The 15,788-nt window shown below is 39.9% G+C and overlaps 1 protein-coding gene across 2 annotated transcripts in view; it reads left to right on the forward strand.

Annotated features, from left to right (window-relative positions):
* Window positions 1-1,944: 1,944 nt before the first annotated feature.
* Window positions 1,945-15,788, forward strand: part of LOC132821552 (ADP-ribosylation factor-like protein 14) — a 40,169-nt gene continuing 26,325 nt past the window's right edge. The window contains exons 1-2 of one of the 2 annotated variants that reach the window (XM_060834186.1): window positions 1,945-1,962; window positions 8,754-8,821. The gene's annotated coding sequence lies outside the window, so the exon portion shown is untranslated. Of the gene's footprint in view, window positions 1,963-6,242; window positions 6,328-8,753; window positions 8,822-15,788 lie in introns of those variants that run through there. The other variant, XM_060834185.1, reaches the window with a different exon arrangement.

The raw sequence follows: 15,788 nt of genomic DNA on the forward strand, positions 1-15,788 counted from the left end.
GTGACTGGGTTTTGAGGACTTGGCGTCAATATGGTTGGATATTGAGGCCTCCCAGGCAAAGTGTTGTCTTGTTTAACCTATAGTGCTTAGGTAAAATGAGGACAGTTACGGAACACTGTTGTCATCCAATAATTATTAATACTGTCAAAGCATAGAAGGCAATGTGGCAGAATGAGGTAGATAACTTCTTTTCTTACCCCTGGAGTTGGTATGCAGGGTTCCGGCCAGGGATAATGGACTTTGGATTTAAACTCTGAGCAGCTAGGGGAGTTTCCTGTTTGGGTGACTTATTTGAGGGTGAAACAATGGTATCCTTTGAGACCTTTTTTGTTTTTTTCAGAGTGGGATTTATTCAGAAAGGAACCGTGCTTTTGACTCCTACAGATCCCATATAGAGGAGGATGCTTCATGCTTCTTTTTCATTTGTTGAAGGGGGGGGGGCAGAATTAGGAGCTGAGATCTCCTCTGAGAAATGGGAGAATATTTGTGAAAATGTGAGAAATGTTTTGATCTGAAATAAGACCCATGCCATGCAGTTGAAGATTCTTCATAGGGTACCGGAGTGCTGCAGCAAGAGTAATAGGGAGGGTCTTGGGGACCGAAGTTAAGATGGACCCAATCCCTCTTCTCCTCGGCCTGCCAAATTTATCTTCTTTAGATACTCATGGGAGAAAACTTTCTGCATGAGGAAAAACATTTTGCTGTGTTGGGTGTCTGAAACCTCCCCCACAAGCCTGTCGGGTTGGCGTAACTTAACCATTGATCGTACCGCCCCTGGACTTGCTCACAAATATGGTACATCAAAAAACTGAAATTTTTATAAGATATGGCAGCCCTTTTGGATTCCCCAGATGCAGACTTGTCTGCCATTTTAATTAGGGCTATTGTGTAGCCATGACGATCTGATTTTGTGAACTTGGCACCCCGAGAGGAAGAATTTTAAATAAATGTGAGTGTAATATTCAATGCTCTCAAAGGTCGGAAGCTATTGTTTTGTTGCGCTGAGCAGTATTATTTATTTATTACTTCTACTGGACTGTTTATCTTGCACTAGTATCATTTTGCTTTGTTTGTATTGGTGTTCTTTATTTCTTTTTTCAATAGAGTAGTGTTGTTGTTGGCTTATTGTTGTTGTAGTTTTACAAAAAGATTTTTTTTCTCAATAAAATTATTTTTTAAAAGACACACAATTCTATAATTTGACAAATACTACTCACTTTTGGTTGAATATATTAATTATTACTACCAGCACAAAATTCAGGAAACATTTTGTGAAATTGATTTCTCTAGGTGATAAGCAAAAACAAATAGATTCAAGTCTCCATCTAACACTAGAAAAGCTAAGTGGAGGCCACACTGTATGATTTCAGACCAGAGTGACCTGTACTTATGAAAGTTCCGTTATCTTACATTAATCAATCACATGGCATCTTCTCTCTCTTTCAGTTTTCTAGCACCCAATGAGCCAAATGTATAGCTTTTCACCTTTTGAGCAACAATTTGTCTCGTGCCACTATTATCTCATAACAATAAAACCACAGCTACAATCAACAATGCAGCAGGACGATGCAGGCAACTGTGCTGCATTTCAGAGTTAGAATTGATAAATAGTGACTTATAAAAACTTAGTGTAAATAGAATAAAAATAGTTTTGAATAATTTCTAGTTATTAATGTTCACGCTAGCCAGCAATGATTTGGTATTATCATTGGATCAGTAAACGGATCTCAATTAGTTCCCATTACGGTTTGGTTAAAATGTATTCTTTAAAACAAAACTACTCTGAGATCCAAGATACAACGTCGAGATTATTTACGGAGCACTGAATACCTCTTTCCTCATATGGCTTCTACAACTGATAGCACAAGTGGGGGGGGGGGGGGGGGGGGGAGTGAGGATTCCTTGTATTCCTCACGTTGCATCGTTAAGATTTGCTCCAGACTCTCCCAGTGTATGTGTAAGGTAAGTGTTTTTAGCCAGGTTAAACACAATCTGCATTAGTTCCATCGCCTACCGCTCGCCTGTAAACGATCTCACAGGAATAAGCCATCCATAAAACTCCAAACAAAACTCAAAGAGCTGCAGATGCCGGAAATTAGAAACGAGAGCAGAAACTGTTGGGAAAACTTAGCAGGTCTGGTCAACGGTTCGGGTCTGTTCTGAAAAGGGTCACAGGACCGGCTTTCTCTGCACGGATATTGAGTACCAGACTTGCTAATTTTTTCCAATCATTTCTCTTTTTGATCCTTAAAACACCCAGCTGCTTGGAGCGGCGTGACTTGTTTCAATGTCTACAATCGCCCGTGCAAACAGCAGGGAGACAAGTTTCCGATTAGGGTAACACCGTTCGTTCCACGTCAATCAAAATTACCAACTAAATGTATTTCAAGATGAGCCGAAGAAAAACTACTAAACAACACTACCTAGTGGAATGATACAGTGTTGCAGAGCTGTGGCATTACTTTTAAAACTATCAAATGCAACTTGTAAAGCGTGGTGAAAACAACAACATTGCCTTTACAACTTTGTTGCTCCTAGTGCACAGTGTCCCTTAGCTCTCAGTTGGTTGCCATGCGGAATAATGCCAGCAGTTCAATTTCTGCAATGGCTGAGCTTACTCTCCTCAACTAAAGTGTAAAACTAAAACGAGCAAATGAAACTGAAAAGAATGGGAACATTTTTTAAAGTATCCATGTAAGAAATCTTGAAATCTTCCCAAACTATTAGCCTCGGCAACTCCCCCTCCCACTCTGCCGAGTACATGGAAGCCTCCTTCACCTCCGCTCCCTCACCACCAGACGCCTGGAGGAAGAACGCCTCATCTTCCACCTTGGAACACTTCAACCCCAGGGCATCATTGTGGACTTCAACAGTTTACTCATTTCCCCTTCCCCCACCTCACCCCAGTTCCAAATTTCCAGCTCAGCACTGTCCCCATGGCTTGTCCTACCTGCCTATCTCCTTTTCCACCTATCCACTCCACCCCCTGACCTATCACCTTCATCCCCTCCCCCACTCAGCTATTGTACTCTATGCTACTTTCTCCCCACCCTCTTCTAGCTTATCTCTCCACCCTTCAGGCTCTCTGCCTTTATTCCTGATGAAGGGCTTTTGCCCGAAACGTCCATTTTACTGCTCCTCGTATGCTGCCTGAACTGCTGTGCTCTTCCAGCACCACTAATCCAGAAACATTTCTGCACAGGTCAAATGGCTGTTTGGTTAATTGGTTGAGATATTTGCATTTACAGGTACTCTGCTTTCAGTTTTGACCACCCAATGCAAGTAATCACCAAAAGTGATTACTTCTCTCATCTGTCAGCTATTGCTAATGTGTGACCACTAACTGCTGAACAAAACATTTCTTATATATTTTGACTTGCATAATGACCCTGCAAGCTTCTCTTCTTCTCCCAAACATGTGAAAGATGAACTTCTAACTGAAATATTGAAACCATTTTAAAATGGCTAAAATTAACTTACTTTTATGGCACTGTAGTGCTGTATATGATGGGATATTTAGTGCGGCATAATAACCATGGAAATCAATTTAAACAATCATTGTTTATACCAAGTGTCAGCTTGTTTCAATGTTACTGTGCTCACCCCTCAACAAGGGGTTTGTAGATTCAAGACCCACTAATAATTTAAGCAAAATATTTCAGATAGGAACTGAACTGAAAGGCAGCAGTTTTGTCATATATGTTGTTTTCAGGGTCGATAAGTAAAACCTGGAATTATCTATGCAGATAAACATAAAAGAGTTCAGTACATTTTGTTTTGAAATTCAGCAATTATTGCAAATGCCAATGTATCAATCATTACACTTTAAAAGTAACTTATTGATTGTGAATTACTTTAGAATATTGTCAGGGAATGAAAGGTGCTTTACAAATGCAAGTTATTTCTTATCAGGCATCTTACAAGCCAGAACTGCATCAACACTCCCCAGTCAATAGTCAAATGAATTGTCCTCCTATTTGAGAAGAAGACTTCCATTGACCCTCAAACAGCTGACCAGAAAATAAAAAGGATGCAAAACTGAAGTTATTCGGGTTGAACAGAACTTCCAACGATGTTCTTCCTTCAGCTAGTACCAGACTGCTTTGGTTTAACCTTTGTTGGAAAGTAAAGCTAGTGTATTATCAAGCCTAGCATATAAGTTTTAGAGGATTTGCTCAACCTTCTGGAAGCTGTTGACCTATTTTATCTCAATTAAGTGCCTGGGCCTTCTTAAATATTTAAATTTCTAACTGCCTGGATATGTGCCATCACAGATTATGAAGTTGATAGATGCAGAGGACAAAGTGCTAGATTAGTGTCATCTCAGCATCCCAAATCATTGGAGATGGATAAATTCAGACCTTGTAGCTACCAAGTTGACAGAACTAAATATTAACAACCCATATTCTATGCAACCGTTGTTTTAATTTTACTTAATCATGTTGACTTGATTTCAACAGTAAATGAAATATGATCATATTCTTAATGCTGAGTTGCCATATTCTTACCTGGCCAGTCTTAAATCATGTTTTTTCTCTGCCAGGACCTTTATACATACAGCAGCAATCATGGAAATCCCAGGCAATGAATCTTCATAGGAGCTGATACCCTTTTGAGGGTATATAGTCATAAGACTCATGTTTACCAAGAACCAATAGGAAAAAAAAGCTTTGTACTTTAGTAGGTCAAATTATTTGGAACTTTCATTTCACAAGGTAGCAGTAGCAGGCGTAGCTGTGGAGACTCTGCAAGAGCAAGTGCACCCACTTTCAAGCTCTGGTCAACATTGTGCCCCATAGGATATGTCCAAGTTCATGTGCTCTTTACTATTAAAATTTTCGTCATGATTTCTGTGAGAACGTGATTAATCTATGGAATAGTCTCCTGAACAAGATCATAGAAGTGGATCATATTAATTAGTTTGAATACAACTGAGAGGGATCTCTTTCAGAAAACTGGGTTACAGTTAAGTAATTGAAATGTGATATATAGCAAATGTAGTATATTTTGAAGGAATTGATTGCTAAGACTCCCCACTTCATGACTGGGTCTGTTGTGAACTGATCGGTAGAGATTGATTGCTGTGCTTAGTGAATATTTCCGTTATTGGTTTATCGTGTATCTAGCAAGTTGGTAGGATGTTAATTACATGGACCTTGGTTTTGCAATTACTATGTTCCAAAAATACATAGTATTAACACTAAGGTGGGAATCTATTAACACAACCTGGATAAATCTTAATGAGAGGCATCAGTGAGTGGAAAGTACCTTCTGCTTTTATATTAAAACCTGCCCACAGAATGGAACTCTGCACATTGGATGGGAAGCATTCATAAAACCTACTTGCTTGATAATACACTGAACATGTCTGTATTGTTGTACTACCAATATAACCATACCCATTAACCATCATATTGATAACAATTTAACGGCACTACAAAAAGTGAGGATTTCTGATATTTCCTTTTTGCATTGGAAATTACCAATTAAAGAAAGACAGAACAAGAAAAATAACCTTTCGATACACCAATGAATAGTTTTGTGATTAAGATCATAATTTAGTAACCCAGTAAATTTCTTTAAAATTTATTTATCAAAGCATTGCCAGATACTGAAAGTAACTTTTATAAGATGAGATTCTCGCACTAGGTTAGAGAGTCATAGAATCATAGAGATGTACAGCGTGGAAACTGACCCTTCAGTCCAACCAGTCCATGCTGACCAGATATCCCAACACAATCTAGTCCCATCTTCCAGCACCTGGCTGACAGCTGGATATTACACCTAGTTGTCAACTTCTTTTTCATTTAGATATTAAAATTAATTACAAAAAAAACTGTAAGTGACATGAATAAAACAAGCTGAACTTTAGGTCCAATTCTTCAATCCATGCTCATAAATCTGGTTACTAATGGATTATGGAGACTGTGCATAAAACATAATAACACATTTGAAAATTGTGATAGAAAAGTATTAATTCTCAGGTAGAGCATAATAGAACATAAATTCCCCCATACAACAATATAACACTCCCACCTCAGAAAAGTATATCGATGTTACAACATTATTTTGTCATTTATTCCGTAGCCCCATTCCAAATTTACATGCACATCAATATAATCAAGTGTCTTGTTTGATGACAGAAGAGTTGCACAGAATTCCAAGAGCTTTAAGGCCAGATGGACAGACACCAGGCAATAATCTATAATTCATTTGATGATATTAACTTCCTGTGACTCAAAAGATACAGGCACCTCCGTTGTGGCAAATGATCTGGGATGCTAAATGACCTGCAGGAGAGACCAGCCAAGTAACTCATTAGAAAAGGTACAAAATAAAAATTTCATCTGTTACTCTTTAGCTTTATTGCCTTTTAAATGTAAAATTATTTTGTAAAATAGCATGATCTAAGAGGGGCTTAGAAATGGAGGACTGAATTTTATGCTCCAAAAACAGGATTAATGTAGACTCATAGAAGCTTAATATCCATAATGACAACGTCTGACTGTGGACACAACATTATTGCTTCAGTCAGCATAATACAATGGACAGTTACTCAGCTGCCATTTTCAATTGAGTCATTAGTGATTATTTAAGATTATCATGATATATTTGACTAGAATCACAATTCCCCAATGCTACAGTACATTGTCTGCCAGATAATACAGCACCAGATAGGAATCTCATTTTTTTTGGTAGTAGAGAGAGCGATTATAAAGACGGGTGTATGTCTGACTTCAGCAGGAGAGGCAGCTAATAGACTTTTGACAGGCAAATCTTTGAAGTGAACAAATCCCTGATATTACTGGGGTATTGAACACTGCTTTATCCTTTAATCTAACATCACTGCAGCACTACTGCTGTGATCAGTGAAGATAGTTTATTTCTGTTTGAAGATACCTTCCTCCTCACATCCTCCCTGGAGAATGTAAGAAAGAGAAGAAGGTGAGAAAAAAACCAAATGATCAAGGGCAGAAGACTCAGGAAGTGAATGAAAGAGGCCACCCTACTGAGGATGAGCTGGTGCAGGCACAGAGGCACAAGCGGAGACCATACCCTGTCAATCATGTTTATGTGGTTCACATATATCACCTGCAAGTGATTGAAAGACTTTACCTGTGGAGACATTGCTTTTTGTGAGCTACTGTTACTTTTTGTGTGTTAGGCCCAGAGATCAAGTCTGACAGTGTGGGATGGTGGGTAGAAAGGGAATTGGTGGAGTGTCTCTGGTAGTGGTGGTGTGGCATTCATAGCTAAAGTAGGTCTAAGCATTTCCACATCAGAAGTGTTTCAGGGAGCATATGGAGATCTTGGTGCTATTACTGTAGCATTGCACAACATCCAGGTGTTGACAGATGCTTTATTTCACCAGGCCAAACAATTCATTTCTGTTCTGCTGATCACAACAGTCCTGTGGAAAGAGTTGAAAGGCTTTTTACAGACGTGGCATGTTTTCCAAGTGTGTTAGATATCATTGATTCCACCCATGGCATCATCAAAATGTCAGCAGAGGAGTTGGGGTTTTTATTAACAGGAAAAGCAATCATTCCATTTACATGCAGATGTGTACAATTACTAATAACATATGATGTAGGTGAATACAAAAACAGCAGGGAGCAATGCCAGGTGCCAGGATGGCTCTGATATATTGGAATAATAACTGCTGGGTGACAAAGAATACCCACTGATGATGTGATTCATAAATCCTGTTCATGGTTCCAGGGTTGAATCCAAGCACTGAAGTAATGAGAGAAATGTCAGAACTAGGTCCATCAATGACCGGCTCATTAGTCTGCTTAAGGTGAGGTTTGGGTGCCTCAACCAGTCTGGTAGACCTCTCCAATAGGTGTGTTTAAGAGCTTCTATCATGGTGTTTCTTGTGCAAACCACTACCCTGCAATGCAGAACATTGATGCTTTAGTTAGCAAAGAGCCACAGGAGATCATCCATTGAGGAGGATATAAAGGAAGATGAGGAGAAATTGCTTGAAACATCTGGTCATCTTTGCAATGTTTCTTTCTTCTGTCCCCTGCACCATAAGAAAACCAGCTCATCATTTCTGAGAATTACAAGTATGCAAAATATGGCACTCATTTCATTGTATCAATGCATTCCCATGCACAATATACATAAAAGTTTATTGAAACTTTCAAATAATATAAATTATAAACATACTCATGTGTATCAAAGCATCACTCCTGCCATTTTCAAAAAAATTCTTTTGGGTGTTGCAGTGTGGTAAGAACCCCTTCCTGCAGTGTAGACAGGCTGCTGACCCTTATGCCTCCTTGTCTGCATTGACTATGGCACCTTGTATTCTGAAGAAGAGGTAACTGAATTAGAAAGGGAAAATAGAAAAAAAGTAAGGAAAAGGGAAATATATCTTAAAAGGTTTGAACTCCAAACATATAGGAAATTCATACAAAGTTTACAGTAAAGGAAGAAAGATTCCGATTCTAAATGATATCTAAATTTATAGAAGATAGAGGTGAAAGATATTTATCCTAATTTTTAAAAGTGGCCAGGAGGATTAAGTGGCCATACGATGTTTGCACCTTCATGTTACAGGCATTTTGATAGCAATGGCTGTGAATGTGACAACCAGTTTGTCAAAAGACTAATCTGTAGACGATGAATCTATTTTTTAAAAAGCAATACAATAGTAAGGTGATGGAAACGGTTACTGACAGAGCTGGCAAGAATTCTTGCTTAATAATAACCTACTTACTAACCCTTCGTTTGTATTCCACCAGAGACACTCGGCTCCTGACCTCCTTACAGCCTTGGTTCAAACGTAGACAAAAAAGACTGAATTCCAAAGGTGAGGTGAGAGTGAATTCCCTTGACATCAAAGTTGCGTGTGACTAAGTCTAATATCAAGGAGTCCCAGCAAAACTGCAATCAATGATACTCAGGGGAAAAGTCTCTAAAGAAGTTGGTTATTATTTTTGGAGCTGAAAATGTGTTGCTGGAAAAGCGCAGCAGGTCAGGCAGCATCCAAGGAACAGGAAATTCGACGTTTGGGGCATAAGCCCTTCATCCTGATGAAGGGCTTATGCCCAAAACATCGAATTTCCTGTTCCTTGGATGTTGCCTGACCTGCTGCGCTTTTCCAGCAACACATTTTCAGCTCTGATCGCCAGCATCTGCAGACCTCACTTTCTCCTCTATTATTTTTGGAGGTCCGTTTCCCTTTTTATATTTTTTTCCCTTTCTAATCTAGAAGACAAACTAATAAAGATACTGAGAGACACTGAAACAAGTCAGATGCTGATGTTGGCTGATGATACATTTTGTCTTCCAAAGGGGTTAATGCAGGAATAAAATAATAATTAGAGACATACATGATGTACACAAGCTGGTCCATTATGTAGAGTTGAATTAAATAGTGACTTTGAAATTGGTGTTGCAGTAGTGCAACAAATCCTCATAGAAGTAACTGATTTTATCTTAGGAAGTATTTGGCTTACTAAGGGTGTTGGAATAACCAGTACATTTAAAAGAAAATGAGTTGCTCCAAAAGAAACATCCTGTATCATTCCTGACTCTGTTAGAACTGTATCTAAGGCTCATGAAATTAGGCAAGGAAAATGAAAACTCCATGGAGAAAGGGAAATGAAGTCAAAATTTAGTAATGTTTCACTATATTTTTGAATACATAATCAAAATGATGAAGGTAAAGAGAATGAAGCTGAAATGTTTAGCCCATGTCTGGTGACTGACCACCTCAGTCACCAAATTGCAAAATTAAAAGTTGTGACCTCTCAAGCCAGTTGCACTCTGGACACTTTATATCCCCCTTAATCAACCTGTTCAGAGATATTACTATATAGCTCTGGAGCAGGTGGGACTTGAACTCAAGTCTCCTTGGTCAGGGGTAGGGACATTACCACAGCACCACAGAAAGACTCTAGGTTATACACTGGAATCTGACATCCAATATTATCATCAGCTGGGAATCCTAACAGAATTAGCATTGGCTCTCCTCTAGCACTTCTCCAACTACCAGAGGCGTGCTCCATCTCAGTCTTCATATGTTAGCTGCATGTGCCACCTGCCCTCACCAGGTTGTGTTTCCCGGGTACGATTATCTGCACTAGCGCTCGGTGCAGAGCAAGGACATGATGCAGACTCTGAGGCTTCATATTCCTCCTTGGAGGTTAATGTGGGGCTTGCAGCAGCAGCCAATAGTGCACAGGTGCAATAGACAAACACAGGGAATTTGAGGGCCAGCTTCTACCTTTCAAGATGAACACAGAGAGTCGAATGTCCACATTGACAACACTGCATTATTTAGGGGCGGCACAGTGACTCAGTGGTTAGCACTGCTGCCTGTCAGTGCTAGGGACGTGGGTTCAATTTCAGTCTCAGGCAACTGTCTGTGTGGAGTTTGCATGTTCTTCCCATGTCTGTGTGGTTTCCTCTGGGTGCTCTGGTTTGCTCCCACAATCCAAAGATGTGCAGGTTAGGTAAATTGCCCATAGTATTCAGGGATGTGTAGGTTAGGTGCATTAGTCAAGGGAAATGTAGAATAGTAGGGGAATGGGTCTGGTGGATTAGTCTTCAGAGGGTCAGTATGGACTTTTTGGGCCAAATATTTCCACACTAGGAATTCTATGATTGTGAAATGTTACTTTTTTTGCATTTTTGAACTTCCAACAGGTATTCAATCTTTGTGCCCCATTGCCTGAGAACCATCAAAATCCCAAATCATTAGTGCTTCATTCCTAACAACATACCCAATATTATACACTCTGCTTAGCTCTCTTAATATATTTTCTATTCAACTGCAAGTAAATACTCATTCCAATCTTCAGATCACAAGGAACTCTTCTCCTGCCTCAATCTATAGATTAGCAGCAACCCCAGCACTACCTCCTCTCTGGATGTGATGCTCTCGCAGCATCATACTCAGCATCTTGGTTTTCTCTGTGGCACTGTGAATTCACTTCTGTAAATACAGTGCAACGCTACAATGATTTTGAATCTCCTGTACAATTATTCTTACACATGCATAGTATTCCTGATGAAGGACTTTTGCCCGAAACATAGATTTTACTGCTTCTTGGATGCTACCTGAACTGCTGTGCTTTTCCAGCACCATTCTAATCTAGACTCTGGTTTCCAGCATCTGCAGTCATTGTTTTTACCTAGCCAAGAAGCACTATAAAAGCTAAACAATTTGCGTGATGATTCGAGCTTACTAAACAGTATGCCTTTAAAATTCCAACCCCCCACCACCAAAACCCAAACCCAAACCCTGCACTTGCCAACACCCAACCATGGACAGTGGCTTACATGCAACATGCAAACACACTAAGAGAATAACCTGATGGAACCATCAACCATAAGGTGTTCTGAGAGGATTGCGCTGTTAATCAAGCCTCTCTGCTCCACAAGTCATATCATTAATATAAATGCTTAAATTCAATCACCAACGTGGCCAATTAGTACTCCTATTCAGAATAAAAGAGACTTTAACCAGGCTTCTATAATAAAGTCAAAATAATCAGTTTATTACAAAACAAAACTTATTCTTAAAACAGATTGTAAGAGTATCCATGATATAATCTAATTGTAGAATAGTTAGGTGCAGCTCTGATTTTGAAAGCCAGACAAGATCTAAAAGTTGAAGTTCTAAATTGGAGAAAGGCCAATTAGGCAAGAACTTTCAAAAGCTGATTGGGGGCAGATGTTCACAGGTAAAGGGATGGCTGGAAAATGGGAAGCCTTCGGAAATGAAATAACAAGAATCTAGTGAAAGTAAATTCCTGTTAGGGTGAAAGGAAAGGCTGGTAGATATAGGGAATGCTGGATGACTAAAGAAATTGAGGGTTTGGTTAAGAAAAAGAAGGAAGCATATGTCAGGTATAGACAGGATAGATCGAGTGAATCCTTAGAAGAATATAAAGGCAGTAGGAATATACTTAAGAGGGAAATCAGGAGGGCAAAGAGGGAACATGAGATAGCTTTGGCAAATAGAATTAAGGAGAATCCAAAGGGTTTTTGCAAATACATTAAGGACAAAAGAGTAACTAGGGAGAGAATAGGGCCCCTCAAAGATCAGCAAGGCAGCCTTTTGGAGCCGCAGAAAATAGGGGAGATACTAAACGAGTATTTTGCACCAGTATTTACTGTGGAAAAGGATATGGAAGATATAGACTGTAGGGAAATAGATGATGACACCTTGTAAAATGTCCATATTACAGAGGAGGAAGTGCTGGATGTCTTGAAATGCATAAAGGTAGATAAATCCCCAAGACCTGATCAGGTGTACCCTAGACCTCTGTGGGAAGCTAGAGAAGTGATTGCTGGGCCTCTTACTGAAATATTTGTATCATTGAATGTCACAGGTGAGGTGCTGGAAGACTGGAGGTTGGCTAATGTGGTGCCACTGTTTAAGAAGGGTGGTAAGGACAAGCCAGGGAACGATAGACCAGTGAGCCTGATGTCGGTGGTGGGCAAGCTGTTGGAGGGAATCCTAAGGGACGGGATGTACATGTATTTGGAAAGGCAAGGACTGATTCGGGATAGTCAACATGGCTTTGTGAGTGGGAAATCATGTCTCACAAACTTGATTGAGTTTTTTAAAGAAGTAACAAAGAGGATTGATGAGGGCAGAGCGGTAATGTAATCTATATGGACTTCAGTAAGGTGTTCAACAAGGATCCCCATAGGAGACTGATTAACAAGGTTAGATCTCATGGAATACAGGGAGAACTAGCCATTTGGATACAGAACTAGCTCAAAAGGTAGAAGAAGAAGGAGGGTGGTGATGGAGGGTTGTTTTCAGACTGAAGGCCTGTGACCAGTGGAGTGCCACAAGGATCGGTGCTGGGTCCTCTACCTTTTGTCATTTACATAAATGACTTGGATGCGAGCATAAGGAGGTACAGTTAGTAAGTTTGCAGATGACACCAAAATTGAAGGTATAGAAGGTATTTGGTATGCTTTCCTTTATTGGTCAGAATATTGAGTACAGGAGTTGGGAGGTCATGTTGCGGCTGTACAGGACATTGGTTAGGCCACTGTTGGAATATTGCGTGCATTTCTGGTCTCCTTCCTATCGAAAGATGTTGTGAAACTTGAAAGAGTTCAGAAAAGATTTACAATGATGTTGCCAGGGTTGGAGGATTTCAGCTATAGGGAGAGGCTGATCAGGCTGGGGCTTTTTTCCCTGGAGCATTGGAGGCTGAGAGGTGACCTTATAGAGATTTAGAAAATTATGAGAGGCATGCATAGGATAAATAGACAAAGTCTTTTCCCTGGGGTCGGGGAGTCTAGAACTAGAGGGCATAGGTTTAGGGTGAGAGGGGAAAGATATAAAAGAGACCTAAGGCGCAACCTTTTCACACAGAAAGTGGTACATGTATGGAATGAGCTGTCAGAAGAAGTGGTGGAGGCTGGTACAATTGCAACATTTAAGAGACATTTGGATGGGTATATGAATAGGAAGGGTTTGGAGGGATATGGGTCAGGTGCTGGCAGGTGGAACTAGATTGGGTTGGGATGTCTGGTCGGCATGGATGGGTTGGACCGAAGGATCTGTTTCCATGCCGTACATCTCTATGACTCAATGACTCTATAACTAGTGTTTGGTTTGATATTTCCTTCAAACTATACATTGCTGCATCAAAGTGCACTGAATTGTTACCAAAAACTAGATTCTCAGGTCCTAGTGAGGGCTGCAACTTACAAACCTCCAAACCAGCATTGCCACTGAGTAAAGCTTTATGTTTGCAATGTTATTATCAAATTACGTTTCACTTTGCCTATTAACAGTTAGTTAAGGACCTTGTTCTTCCTCTGCTGCCATGTTATGATGGATGGGGAAAGCGAGAGGATGTCCAGCATGCAGCTTCACAAACTCAGTTAAAAGGCAGGAAGGAGAAGAAGTAACCTCTTCTTGGTGGGGGGGTAGGGGGATGTCTCCAATACTCTTAAGGAGCATACTCCAAGATAGTGAACCCCCCCCCCCCCCCCCACTTTGTGCTTCCCTATTAGCCTATTAGCATCTGAAACATGACCCTCTACCCTACTCATCTTTGGTCGGGTCTCTAATCACTTCATGATTTCCTCTAAGTCTAGTATCCATGCTATTCCTTTTTTTTAGGAATCCTTGCAGTGCAAGTAGTGACTATTACTCTGATTTATCACAACTGTGACTATTCAGCTACAAGCCAATTAGGTTTGGTATAAAGAATACACTATCTATCTAGAGAAGTCATAGATTTGGCAATTTCAGGATTTCCTCATTAATCTGTGAGAAAGTAAATTCCTACTGTAGCTGTTAGCTTCAATGTAGTAATGACAATGAACATTGATAGTTTTGTAACATTACCACTGCAACCTCCAGCCCAATAGCACCCAATTGCTAGTCAGTCAGAGAAATAAAAAGTTAACTCTACAGGTGGATGCCGCATTGCTGTTGTGAACAACCTTGCCATTCATTTCTCTTCAACCACTTGGGAAAATTTGACCTGGCAACTCTGCTTTGATGCATTCTATATGACATCCTGCCACAAACTGACTGGCCCCCACTTTGTCATTGGACCATCATTTATTGTGAATGTGGTAAATTTGCAAACTACCTTTATATTAACCATAAAATTAGCTTAATGAAATTTAACAATAAAATAAATAGCCGACTCATTAATTTATGAGAAATGGTAGATTAGTCAGAAAATAATTAGTGTACGCAACAGAATCGAACTGAAAATGACTCTAAAATGCAACAAAATCTGAGGGGCTTATATCCTTTTAAGATGTCTATTTGGACAGACCAGATTCTAAAATCTTTGGCTTGTGCATTTCACACATCTGGGAGTTCAGCCCTGCATGAAATTGCAAATTTCAGCAAAGGACTTGACTTCAAGTGCAGTATTTCAAGCATGCCCCAGGCACCTCCCTCAGGAATACACTACTAATTATGTGCCTTCAGCGTTCAGTGATTTCCCTCAAAGGTGTATATATAGAGAGAGGGAGGGAGAGATATATCCAATTAAGTTACAAATAATGTTGATCTTCCATAATATAGATTAGTAATCAAACTTCTTGAGGGGATGGCTTAAAGGGATGTACCTGAGCTATTTTGAATCTGTTGGTCAATTGTTGCTTGCTTCCTGATGTTCTAATGGCACAATGGTAGTATTCCTATCCTGGAGTTATGAGACCCAGGTACAAGTCCTACTTTCAGGTTGATTAGAGAATATCTTGCTCCAATGCCAGAAACAGCACATGAATGTTACTGAAAAATCTTTTCTTGCTTCCTGGGGCTCTTGTGATGCAGTACACATGGCCCTGTTGATGGACTAATCATCCCAGGTTTAAGTCCCACCTGCTCCACAGGTGTGTAATAACATCTCTGAACAGGCTGATTAGAAAATATCTTTCTTGCTTGCTTCCTGGGAGGCTCTGGCAGTGCAGTGGTAGCATCCCTAGCTCTGAACTAGGAGGCCCCGGTTCAAGTTCCACATGTTCTAGGAGTGCGTAATAAATTCACTGAAGAAGCTGATTAGAAAAGTATGAGCTTTCTGGGTTGGAATTATGTAGCAATCTTGTTCTATTTAGCTCAATTTAAAGAAAGGCTGCTCTCTGTGTCAGAGATATCTTTTGTATGATGGCAGGTTTTGGACAACTGTGACCACTCAAGGACATTTCCAAATGACTTTCAACAGTCAAAAGCTCTGTCTCTTCAAACTGCTGCAAAGTCTTCTGTGTAGTGGTTCATTAGGTTGTATATGGACAGAGCTCTCTGATCTTATGCTGTGACATCAATAGTCATGTGT

Source organism: Hemiscyllium ocellatum, chromosome 13, assembly GCF_020745735.1.
Source record: "Hemiscyllium ocellatum isolate sHemOce1 chromosome 13, sHemOce1.pat.X.cur, whole genome shotgun sequence".
NCBI classification, from domain to species: Eukaryota; Metazoa; Chordata; class Chondrichthyes; order Orectolobiformes; family Hemiscylliidae; genus Hemiscyllium; species Hemiscyllium ocellatum.